Here is a 13,246-nt window from a genome sequence, read left to right as displayed (position 1 = left end):
TCAGATACTTGTCATGAATGCCTTAAGTTCACAAGATGATTTCAAATGTCCGTTCAAGTTTCCAGATGAGGACACTGATATTATGCTAGGAAGCGTGCATCATAATTTATGGAAAAAGTAATAGAACGATACGAGACAGATCATACAAATTCAAATGTTAGGATTTCTACTGTGCTGTTACAGATACAGCTCAAGTCTTCAAGGCGAAGGGCATAAGACATTTTCATAAATGTACATTTAAACGTAGACCTTAAAGTGTAGGAAATTGCACTGTAGATCCTCAAGTCAGAGCATGCTTTGTTTCAAAGGAGGAAGACTCATGTAGGACCCACAGTCCTTGGATTAGATGAAGTAGAGGACAATCGCTTTGTGTTGTAGGCAAGGAAACTGAAGCCCAGAGAGGTGAAATGATTTGCAAGTGTAGCAAGTTCTGGAACCTGGAGGGTATCTGGATGAGAATCACTAGGCACTGTGAGGAATGTCTGGAAAAAGACAGTGACGTAATAGCTCTCACACCTATTGGGCACTTGATGGGTCTTGTGAAGTGTTTGCATGTTTGTCCTCTCTAGGTCAGCTGAAGACAGGAAGGGAAGAGATTAGTGAAAATTGTCATACAAGGGAATTGGAACAAGGCATTCTGACCAAGAGTTGTTACGTGGGTAGTTTTGGAGAGGGTTTCTAGAAAATTTAGGAGAGTGTTAACTTTGTTTTCGAAAGAGTGCGATTATGACTGTCCTCCTTCAAACCTGATAAGTCAGAATTAGGTAATCAACTGAGGTGTGGTCCAGATCTGTGACCTCACTTCCTCTTCACCCTAAGAACTCCAGCGACTGATTATGTAAGCCTTTGCGTTGAGAAGGCATGTGGTACAGTGGCAGGAAAAAACCAAAACAGAACATGTACCTGATTTGAGTAGACTTGAATTCCTGGTCTAACTCGGCTGTGACTTGTAACACATCATTCAACATGCTGAGCTTTCATCTCATCGTCCATAAAGTGAAGCAATTCTTTTGGTAAACCTGTGGGAAGGTGGGTGGTATCCTCATCTTACACATGAGGAAACAGTAGCTCAGAAACATTGAATACTTATTCAAAATTACACAGATAGTAAGAGCAGCAGCAGGGTTTGAACCCAGGTCTTTGGAATATTAAGGCACATCCTTGGAAAGTACATGGAAAACAAAAAAAGTGAAAGGTGATTTGAAAATAAGTATACATCCTCTGGTTTTCCCACTATTGTGTGATTCCTTTACTTCACTAGATCTGCTTATTTCAGCAGATACTCTTGAAGAGAATGCATTTATAGAGGAGCAGCAAGTCAGTCTGATATTATATCAAGTCATTTTTTTAAGAAAATATTTAAGTTCTTTGGGACATTTTACCCATGAAAGAGGGGAAATGGCAGTAACCGTGTTAATTGCAAGGAGCATTAGGTTAGGTCACAGAGTCGGGTGTATGGTTTGTTCAAGGCTGTCTTCCTTTGTTGACACCCTTTTCTACTCTGCCTTGAAGCTGATGTTTATTTTCATTCTGTAAAAAATGTCTTAATATATGGCAAGCTGGTTAGATTTTCTCTAAAAAGTTAATGATTCCACTCTTTCTGGGAGTGTTTAGCATTCCATGCATAGCTATCAAAATTAAAAAAGCAAGCAAGGCTAAAGGCGTATTGTATATTCCAGTTAAATACCATAGCTTTAGTGAGTTACCATAAATGACACTTTTTATCCTCTTTACCTTCTTATTCAACAAGAATTTATTGAGTGCTTCTTTGGCATAAGACCTGTAATGTTGTAATTAATAATAAATAATCATTTGATGAAATTAGAACACTTCCTAACACCATACACAAAAATAAACTCCAAATGGATTAAAGACTTAAATGTAAGGCCAGATACTCTAAAACTCTTAGAGGAAAACATAGGCAGAACACTCTATGACATAAATCACAGCAAGATCCTTTTTGACCCACCCACCTCCTAGAGAAATGGGAATAAAAACAAAAATAAACAAGTGGGACCTAATGAAACCTAAAAGCTTTTGCACAGCAAAGGAAACCATAAACAAGACCAAAAGACAACCCTCAGAATGGGAGAAAATATTTGCAAATGAAGCAACTGACAAAAGATTAATCTCCAAAATATATAAGCAGCTCATGCAGCTCAGTATCAAAAAAACAAAACAACCCAATCCAAAAATGGGCAGAAGACCTAAGTAGACATCTCTCCAAGGAAGATATACAGATTGCCAACAAACACATGAAAGGATGCTCAACATCACTAATCATTAGAGAAATGCAAATCAAAACTGCAATGAGGTATCTCCTCATACCAGTCAGAATGGCCATCATCAAAAAATCTACAAACAATAAATGCTGGAGAGGGTGTGGAGAAAAGGGAACCCTCTTGCAGTGTTGGTGGGAATGTAAATTGATACAGCCACTATGGAGAACAGTATGGAGGTTCCTTAAAAAACTAAAAATAGAACTACCATATGACCCAGCAATCCCACTACTGGGCATATACCCTGAGAAAACCATAATTCAGAAAGTCATGTACCACAGTGTTCATTGCAGCACTATTTACAATAGCCAGGACATGGAAACAACCTAAGTGTCCCTCAACAGATGAATGGATAAAGAAGATGTGGCACATATATACAATGGAATATTACTCAGCCATAAAAAGAAACGAAATTGAGTTATTTGGAGTGAGGTGGATGGACCTAGACTCTGTCGTACAGAGTGAAGTAAGTGAGAAAGAGAAAAACAAATACCATATGCTAACACATATATATGGAATCTAAAAAAAAAAGTGGGTTCTGAAGAACCTAGGGGCAGGACAGGAATAAAGACACGGACATAGAGAATGGACTTGAGGACATGGGGAGGGGGAAGGGTAAGCTGGGACGAAGTGAGAGAGTGGCATGGACATATATACACTACCAAATGTAAAATAGATAGCTAGTGAGAAGCAGCCACATAGCACAGGGAGATCAGCTTGGTGCTTTGTGACCACCTAGAGGGGTGGGATAGGGAGGGTGGGAGGGAGATGCAAGAGGGAGGGGATATGAGGATATATGTATATATATAGCTGATTCACTTTGTTATACAGCAGTAACTAACACAACAATGTAAGGCAATTATACTCCAATAAGGACATTAAAAAAATAATAATAAATAATCATTTGGCCTTCATCCCCATTTCTGGCACAGAGCTCCTAAAACACTTGGAATTTCCTAAGTGGTAAGAACCCTAAAGGTGAAAGGAGCATCTTTTGTTATTCATAACAAGCCCCTTTTAACCACACCTGAGTTTATGGTAATGAGATGACTTCTGGAAAGCCCCAAACAGGGAGGGGGCGCTTGTTGCCAGGGAAACTAAACGCGAATAGAGGGTTGGAAACTTCAGTCCCACTCCTTGATTTCTGGGGAGGGGAGAAGCACTGGAGGTTGAATCAATCACCAATGGCCAGTAATTTCATCAATCATGCCTATGTAATTGATTTCATCAATCATGCCTAGGTTTTTTTTTTGTAATAAACACCTAGAAAGGATGGGGTTCTGAGGGGTTGGTGAACGCGTAGATCTAGATGTGGAAAGAGTGGCGTGCTTACAGCATGGAAGTTCTATGCGCCTTTCCATGTACCTTGCTGTGCATCTCTTCGTCTGGCTGTTTCTGAGTTACATCCTTTTATATATAATAAACCAGCAATCTAGTAAGTAACTGATTGTCTGAGTTCTGTTAGCTGATGTAACAAATGAATTGAATCTTAGGAGGGGGTCTTGGGAACCTCTGATCTATAGCCTGTTGGTCAGAAGCACAGGTGGGAACCTGGACTTGTAACAGGTGTCTAAAGTGAGGGCTGCCTTGTGGGGCTGAGCCTTTAACCTGTGGGATCTGACACTACCAGGTGGATAGTGTCAGGATAGAGCTGAATTGCAGGATACCCAGTCAGTGTCTGCTGAGAATTGAAGAATTACTTGATGGTGCTGGAAAAAACACCCAGTGCAGACCCTATTCCATGGAACATGGGAATTGAATAAAACTTGGCCCCTGATCTAGAGAAACTTCATCATATAAAAAGAATACAGCAGTTATTTAGCACTTGCTAAATGCCAAGCACTGTCTAAACGCTTTCTAGAAATTACCTAATGTAATCCTCATATCCACCATATAAGGAATTGGTGATATCTCCATTCTACAGATGAGAAAACTGAGACCCAAAGAGGTTTAATAACTTGTCCAAGATCACACAGTGGGTAACTTGGCAGAGCTGAGAAACGTATTTGGGTTTGTATGACTCATATGCTTAACCACTTTGTCAGACTGAAGAGGTAGAAGCTGAAATACGGGCACACGTGTCAGGTGTCGTGGATTGGAGCACGGAAAGAGTTGTAAGTGTCCAGGAGGATAGTTTGCGTATGGCTAAATGTGTAATCCTTGATGCTGTTGTGAAGGAAGCGGATTTTGAAGGACGGGTGGATTAGGACAGAAGATTTCGAACTGAGTGTGCAGCCCCTGGTGGGGAGGAGATACAAGAGGGCTTCCAAAGGGCTATGTGGGCCCAGGCAGTTTTGATAGAATCAATTTCCAGATTCTCTTTCCTCAAAGCAGTCTGCCTGTGATAGTAGGCTTGCCCCTTCCCAATGGACGTTTTCCCATTTTCCAAAAGAAAGGCAGACGTTTTTCCCATTCAGAATCTGTTATACTGCTTTGTCTTTAAATGTTAAACCGCCTGGGTTGGTGTTGGGAAAGTAAAATGACCTGAATTGTCAAGTGACACATCCTTGCATGTCATTTTCTCATTTTGACTTTCAGCAAAATTGGTGGAGGACCCAACTGATTTGCCACCTGATAGAAAATTCGAAATAATTTTAGATGATATATCACTACTTGTAGAGTTATAGGTCTACATGTAACTCTTAGAAGTTCTTTGGGACACTGGTGATATCTTTATAGCAGAATACTTAACAGAATAATATATATCTCTACTTAATGTGAACAGGGTTTCTCAGCATTGAAAATCTTTCCAAATAAAAATAAGAGCAGAGTTGTTGCTAAACTGTTTCATTTTAGCACAAAATAATATTCTTGAGTGGGTAGATCCATGTAATCATTGGGAAAACAAAACTACCCTGTTTATCTCACTAAGAATTACTTTTCAATAAAAACTTACTTTTTATATTTAATAATTATTTATCAGCATTCATATGGTGTGCTAATAATATGCTGTTAATAATTGTAATGATAACTTGGTTCAGAAAAAATTTTTACTATGTAGAGCTTTATGGTCATGGGAAATAAAACTTTTACTTTATTTCTATTTTTTTTGTCACAGAAGTAAGAGTGATGAATAAAAACTTTCAGGTATAAAACATATTACTTTGGGATACATTTTTGCAGAGGAGATGGAATTGAATTGCAACTACAAGAGAAACATGCTATGAAATTTCCAAATGCTAAACTCATTTCATGTATTTTTAAAATGAATGACTGGGTATCAAATTTCTATGGTATTTTATTACACTGGTTATATTCAAGAAAGTCATGAAACGGTTACATTTAATTAATTAATTGATTTTTTTTCAGTTTTAATATTTTTATTGAACTATAGTTGATTTACAATGTTGTGTTAATTTCTGCTATACAGCAAGGTGATTCAGTCATACATATATATATATAAATATATATTATTTTTTATATTCTTTTCCATTATGGTTTTTTATAGGATATTATATGTAGTTCTCTGTGCTGTACAGTAGGACCTTGCTGTTTATCCCTCCTATATATAAAGCTTACACCTGCTAACCAACCTCCCACTCCATCCCTCCCCCAGCTCCTTCCCCCTTGGCAACCACCAGACTGTTCTCTATGAACATAGAGATTGGAAACAGTTACCTTTTAAAATGTCAATATTTACTGTATGCTGCACATGGCATCCTTTGGTACTATTTAAACTTTTGATGCAAAATGTTAGATATCATCTTACAAACATGCACTGAGGTACATCATTTTCCAAATTCTTTTAGTGAGTGCTTGTGTAAAAAGCTTAAAGAACACTGAGTTAAGGCCTCCTAGATATGAACTCAAATATGGAAGCAGAAAAAAACAAAAATTTTCTCAATTTTGCCTGAGTCAAATAAGCCTTTTTAAAGTGATCTTTACACACAATTATACATATTTTACATTTGTATATACTTTATATATTACTGTAATTACATCAAATAAAACCTCTAGAGCAGTGGCCTAGTGCACTCCTCTGGAACAGAAGCAACTTTAGGTCAGCTGTGGAACTGTCCACCTGCCCTAGACCAAGTGAGCATAAATGGAGGGCTTGAGAAAAGGTGGCTGGAGAAGGTTTGTGGTATGTTGCTCTAAACTGTGTCGCTTATGGGGGTTGTGGGTGGTAAGCTGGGGGGAGTGCAAGAGAGTACCAGGATAGGATGTGAGCATTTATTCCGTTTTCTTCCCTCAAACTGTGTCCTCCTATGACAGGAAGAAAAAACTTGATATCTAAGAGATTTGCCACGCTTCTTGCTTCCAGCCAACCATTCACAGAGAGGTGTTGGCATTGGGCCTAGGAGGGCTGAAAGGAAAGACGGGCTCCCCTCTGCTGTTAGTGCATCTGGCAGCCCCTCAAGCATATGCAGGTGTAGATCACAAGTTCTTCAGTTGGTACAGCCCTTTCGTTCTACCCTGAGGGCCTGAGGGAGTAAACAGATGCTGAGAAGGGCCTTTCTTGGTTTTGAACCTGGCCTTCTGACCTGCAAGGAAGTGTGTTTGTGACCACCTCTCAGTGTGTGTGCCTCTGTAGCTCGGGCAGAGGATGAAGTGCCTTCATCTCATGCCCCCACGTTGACCGTTTTGGTCATGAGGAAAGCAGAGGGATCCAGGAGAGTGCTGCGTCAGAGAAGAAGAAATTGGAAGCAGACCAACCAGGGAAGGGATCTTTCGTGCATAGACATACTTTCCTAGCATCTTTCTCATCCTCACCCACTCTTTATAATCTACCCTACAGCTTTCTAGCAGAATGCCTTGTTTGATCTTTCAGTTGACATGTAGCAAAATCAGTGTCTTAAAAGTCTGTATGTTTATGGTAAAGAAGTAACTGTGTTTAAATATCACCCTTGGGACTTCCGAATACAGAAACAGAGAAGCAGGGGTCTGGCTGCCTCTTTGGGATGAATGGGCTGATGTCAGGCATTCGAACTTTAAAAAATTAGCCACTGGACACTGAAACACTTTTATTTTCCAAATCATGTGTTTTGAAATTTAATTGTGTTTTACGTAATTTAATGAGTGTCGGTTCTGCCAAATATAAAACCTTTCATGATGATAGGAAAAAAAAAATATGAATATATGTGAGGTTTCCTTGGTCATTTTACTGTTTGACTGTAATTCATGGTGTTAGAAAAATATGTTTTATTTTTGCTAAGTTGCTCTACCATCTGCCATTTTTTTTTTCATAGTAACCCAGTCTAAAGTTGGTGAAACCAAGGCAAAGTGATTTTGTACTATCAGTATGAAAACTAGAGCTAAATTTCCAGTTTTTAGCTCATTCTTAATTCATGAATATCACATTTCTTCTGATAAGTCATTCTGGGTCAGATAATATGAAATCAGATTGTCTTTACTGAAACCTAATAATCTGTTGTGTTGGGAATAGTTAAAATCTGTCCTGATTATTTGTCTCAAGCATCAGATACAGTTTTTTAAAAATATAGATCAGAAAAGAAAATGCAAAAAAGTGAGATGAAATTTAACCTAAAAGTTTACAAATGTATCATATTTGAGAGTTTTAAAAATGAAATCATGTATATATTACAATGCAGCTTAACTTATTGGCTATTTGTTCTTCTCCCCATTTAACAGAAGAAGGCATTCTCTATTTTTTCTTTTAATGTCACACGTTCATCCTCCATGCCCACTCTGTAAATTCAAAGCAATGGCAACATTTAAATAACATCGATCATTTCACTAAGGTTGACAGGTGTAAAACTGAGCTATGAACTTTGTGAGACTCATAATACTATTTAAATGCAAAGTGTTTTTGTAACTGAACATCCATGTGGATTCAGCACCACATCTTGAAATCTTGATATCACCGGTTGACTTTTAAGAATTGCCCCCAGACCAAGTAGCTAAACAGATCCTGGGAAAGTTGATTCTGTTTCAGACAGCCACTCTTCTTGAACCAAAGGCGAGGGTCACTTACGATGAGGGCGCTCAGTTGTGAACAGACCCAAACCACACAATAGCCTGGTTGTGGTCCGGTGCACACAGGCTGGAATCATTTGCATATAGGGTGTTAAAAAATTAACAGACAAGACCATGGAGCTATGGACACTGGCACTGCACTGCTGCCTAACTGGTAGGGAATTGTGTGGGCCTGTATTAAGCTGTAGTGTCTAACAGTCCAGAGACAAAAATGATCACAGGTCATGAGCTAGATTTGGCTCCTTAATAAACTATAGCAGTCTCCTGATAAACTTATTCTTCCACATGTGACCAGTCTCATGAATAAAGCCCTTTGTCTCTTCCCCAGCCCGGGCCGTGCCCTGCAGCATGCGGGATCTTAGTTCCCCCAGCAGGGATGTTCCCTTGCCCCCTGCAGTGAAAGCGCAGAGTCTTAACCACTGGACCGCCAGGGAAGTCCCAAGTCCTTTGTCTTTTTAGTGTGAACAATATGGAAAGTGAACTGGATGCTTCTAATTCTAACTGGTCTTGCTAGTGTTGATATTTTATGTAAAATAAAATACAGATTAACCTAGGAGCCTTAGTAACCATATGTCAATAACTGACTTTTGTTGTAGGTAATCTGCGACTTTCATTTAAGAGAGTAGAAAAGAATTGCATGCTATGGTGGAAGGCTGCTTTTAAAGCTCTAAGAAGTAGCCCAGGCTTGTAGGATGTGGTGCATGTCATCTCTCGTCCCGAATTTCCCATACGGCCACATCCAGATGTTTTTTTTTTGTCTTGGTTTTGACACATTTTAAACATAATATCATTATCCTGAATTTTCCCTTCTAGTGGAAAAAAGAGTAGAAACAGAAATACATCCTCTGTAATAACAGACCTTCACTGAGTACTCACCATGTATACGACACTGTACTGGCAATCACCGGAGCACAGTGATATGTCCTTCATTTTATTAAGATTTTGAGGGCTTATTCACTTTTATTAATAATTTTAAATTTCAATAATTGTATTATGTATATTATAAATATTTTATGAAATATGTGCATGATAATTTGTGTTTCTAGATATTTTAGATGGAAAACAACTGTTTGGCCTTATCTGAAAGGGAGAGTTACACCAAATGGAGTGATTGTGTAGCATAGGAAAATTTCCCTTAATGTTTTATATCTTGACGTGGGTAGTAGTTAAATAGCTGTTCACTTTATAATAAATTTGTTAAACTGTTCATATATGTATGTTATATTCTTTTCTGGTGGTCCATTATAATTTACAATGAAAAAGGAGTGGTGAAAAACGATTTCTACAGCCTCAAAATTTCTCCTGGAGCAATGCCTGAAATTCCATTGTTATCAGTTAATTATTTTAGTTAATATTTGGCTTCTCCTTTTTCTCTTTAAAATGGAAGTATGGGACTTCCCTGGTGGCGCAGTGGTTAAGAATCCGCCTGCCAATGCGGGATACGTGGGTTCGATCCCTGGTCCGGGAAGATCCCACATGCCGCGGAGCAGCTAAGCCCATGTGCCACAACTACTGAGCCTGCGGTCTAGAGCCTGCGAGCCACAACTACTGAGCCCATGCACCACAACTACTGAAGCCTGTGCGCCTAGAGCCCGTGCTCTGCAACAGTAGAGAAGCCACCACAATGAGAAGCCCGTGCACCACAATGAGAAGCCTGCGCACCACAATGAGAAGCCCGCGCACCACAAAGAAGGGTGGCCCCTGCTTGCCGCACTAGAGACTAGCCCGCGCGCAGCAACGAAGACCCAACATAGCAGGAAAAAAAATTTTTTAAGTACAGTTATTACTTTTAAGTGCGCATTTAGTAGCATAAAGCTAATAAGTATTGCCTAATTAGGGCTTTTTAAGAGCCCTACGTTCATGAATAGAAAAGAGTAATTTATAGTTAGGATATGAATATTATATGAATGGATACTTCAGAAGTGCTCCCATTGAGTTAAGGCTTGTAAGTAACTTTTCTCCTTATAGTCTGTTTTCCTAGTAAGGCTTTTACACCATAGGCTTGTCCAGTTCACATAGCTATAGAGGAGGAAAATACATATAAACATTTTTTGGTTAGTAGTACGCTGTTTTGAATATAAAAGAACCATAAATTAAATTGTATTACCCTATCTAGTTATGATGTGTATATGAGAGTTATATGACTAACATATATACCATTTTATGTTAGTAAAATAGTCTTGTCAGTCAAACAGTTTATTTTGAAGAAGCCTGGCTATGGTGTTTGTGAGTGTCTGAGAGAGAGCTTGTGTGTGATTTTTTTCCCTGAAATTCTTTGGGAAAACCATAGATCTAGTGTTTGATGTCAAGAATTATGACATTTTAGGTCATTATTATCATAGATGAAGATATAACTTGGGTTTATCTGCATCTAAATATCTATGTTGAGAAAAATATCTCCACATTTCTAATTGTCTTTAAATGAAAAAATACTAACTGAAATAAAAAATTTCAGTTTGAAAAAAAAAAAAGAATTATGATTTAGATATTGTGAATAACCCAATGTTGGTTTCTTTAAGAAAAAACATATGCATATATAGTTTGAAATTTTTCTATTTTAAGATAGTGCTCAGTTTTTGATCTACCTGTTTATTAAGTTTTTGGAAGCTTCAGAAGGAAACCAGGTGAAAGCGATCAGGCAGCCTCACTTTCCCCAAGGTTGTTAGACTAAGACTGCTCAACAATATTATGGTTATCAGGCGGGAGAGGGAGGGACGGGTCAATTGGGAGCTTGGGATTGACATAGACACACTACTATATATAAAATAGATAACTAATACGGACCTACTGTATAGCACAGGGAACTCTACTCAGTACTCTGTAATGAAAGAGTGTATATGTGTATATGTATAACTGATTCACTTTGCTGTGTAGCAGAAAGTAACACAATATTGTAAATCAACTACACTCCAATAAAAAATAAACAAGCAAAAAAACCAAAAAAGACTGCTCAGTCTAAAGAGATGAGACTTGGAGCAAACCCAGGCTTATCCACAAGCTAGTTGTGCAGGGATTCAGTTAACAGTTATGCTCGCCTTCACTCAGTGCTTCTTCCACTGCTCTTATTGCCACTGGGCATTTGGGCTTTGGTCTCCCTGCTGTGCCCCCCGCCCCCTGCTGTACCCCCCAGCCTGGGAAATAGCCTTGGGTACATGAAGGTCCCTTGCAGTATAAATTAGTAATACCTGCTGAAAACAATACCACATTTTGAAAACATGTATTCAAAACAATTAAAAATATTGATGTTGGGGTAATTCTGTCTGGGGCACAAATGAATTAATCCCTCCTGCCACTGTCCCAGGGCCATACCACATGGAATTCCACTTTTGAGAAGCAGCTCCATCTCCAATCTGCACCTGCAATTTTGGGAATCTGCCTAGGTGATTTTTATTAAGGGTTATGGCAAAATAGACAGTGACTGGCCACTCTGATGTCTGATAGCACATGGGGTTGTTCACGGGAGTTGGTTGTGTTCCACTTATTATACCTGGTGAAATTTCCCGTAGATCCCAATGTTATTGTCTTCTAATGCCTGGATTCCGAATGTTGCTCCCACAAGAGCATCCCTTTAATGCCACATATCTTCAGGTTCGCCTTTTCATTTCAGGGTTCCAAAATAGGAACAAAATTCAGCTATTGAATCCGTGTCAAATTCCTTGTAATTAATAGTTGTTGGAGCTCTTATTTGAAACCACTGTTCTCTTTCTGTGTTCAAGGTGTATGCCTTAATGTTTATCATTCCTGATGAGTGGCCAGACCTGCCTCCAAGTGTTCTGGAGGGAATGGCCAACTTGGGGGTGCTCAGTTGTCTCTTGTTGTCTCTCAGTGTTGGTTGCCCTTGAGAGAGAATTCTTCTCTTAGGTGGCTATTAAATATTCTGGACATTCTTTTTTTTTTTTTTTTTTTAAATATTTACCTTGGCTGCGCCGGTTCTTAGTTGCGGCACTCTAACTCTTAGTTGTGGCGTGCATGCGGGATCTAGTTCCCTGACCAGGGATCGAACCCGGGCCCCCTGCATTGGGAGCGCGGAGTCCTACCTACAGGACCACCAGGGAAGTCCCCTCATTGGACATTCTTTTCACTTATCTTCTAAAGAGTCTGTTTCTCCCAGTGGACCCTTAATTTAGACTGATTTTTGAGGATGAGGTGCAGGTGGTCATGGAAGGCTGTGTATTGTGGTGGCTTAGAGCTAAGACTCAGGAGCCGGACTGCTGGGTTTTAAAGCTGCTCCCCTCCCCCCAACTCATGACCTGTGGGACCTTGGCAAAGTCCTGTTTCTCTTATCTTTAAAAATGGGGATAATATTAGTATCTACCTTAGAGGATTATTTTGAGGATTATATGAGTAAATAGACCCGGAAGTACTTGGGACAGCACCCAACACGTGGTTAAGTGCTCAGTAAATATTAGCTCTTATTAGTATTACAAACTCACCTCACGACTCGAAAACCGTTAGGGGTGATTACTCTTTGGATTGAAGGACCTGATCCGTGGACATACAAGATGCCTTTCTGAGGAAGACACACCTGCTTGCCACATGGTTAATTTAACAAGGGCTTTGGACATCCCTTCCCTGGTTTCCCCTGTACCTCCCAGAGTGAGGGGCACGCCGCTAGAGAAAAGAAGACTCCTCATCAGTGCTGCACATCTCACCCCTGCAGGCTTATCTGCCTCCCTCCCAAGAATGGGATCCAGACTTCCTGGATGGGCCCATCTGCTGTACTTTATTTGGATCATGATTTCCAACATTGTGTCTGCTGGGGGCTCCCTCTGCTGGTTCATCTAGCGTGTATGCAAATCTGCGGAATAACAGCTTTTTAAAAAGTCAGTTTTAGACTTTAAGGGATATTTACATTAAAAAACACATTTGAAAACTTTTTTTTATGTGAGTGATACAATTCACGTCTGTATTACTCTGGTTTTGCCATTTGCATTATGAGTTGGAATATTTTCAGGTTCGAAATATTTTGGGTAGGTTTGATTGAGAATGAGGGTTGTCATGGCATGCCAAGAAACAGTAACTTTTTCACA

General features: G+C 39.3%; 1 protein-coding gene across 7 annotated transcripts in view; it reads left to right on the top strand.

Annotated features, from left to right (window-relative positions):
- The window catches only part of EPB41L4A (erythrocyte membrane protein band 4.1 like 4A), a 263,468-nt gene that overhangs the window by 202,449 nt on the left and 47,773 nt on the right, over positions 1 to 13,246 (top strand). The window lies entirely within an intron of this gene.

This window comes from Balaenoptera physalus (genome assembly GCF_965194825.1).
Source record: "Balaenoptera physalus genome assembly, chromosome: 3".
Classification (NCBI taxonomy): domain Eukaryota; kingdom Metazoa; phylum Chordata; class Mammalia; order Artiodactyla; family Balaenopteridae; genus Balaenoptera; species Balaenoptera physalus.
Note: the sequence above shows the minus strand (reverse complement) of the source record. Positions and strands in the feature narration are given on the sequence as shown.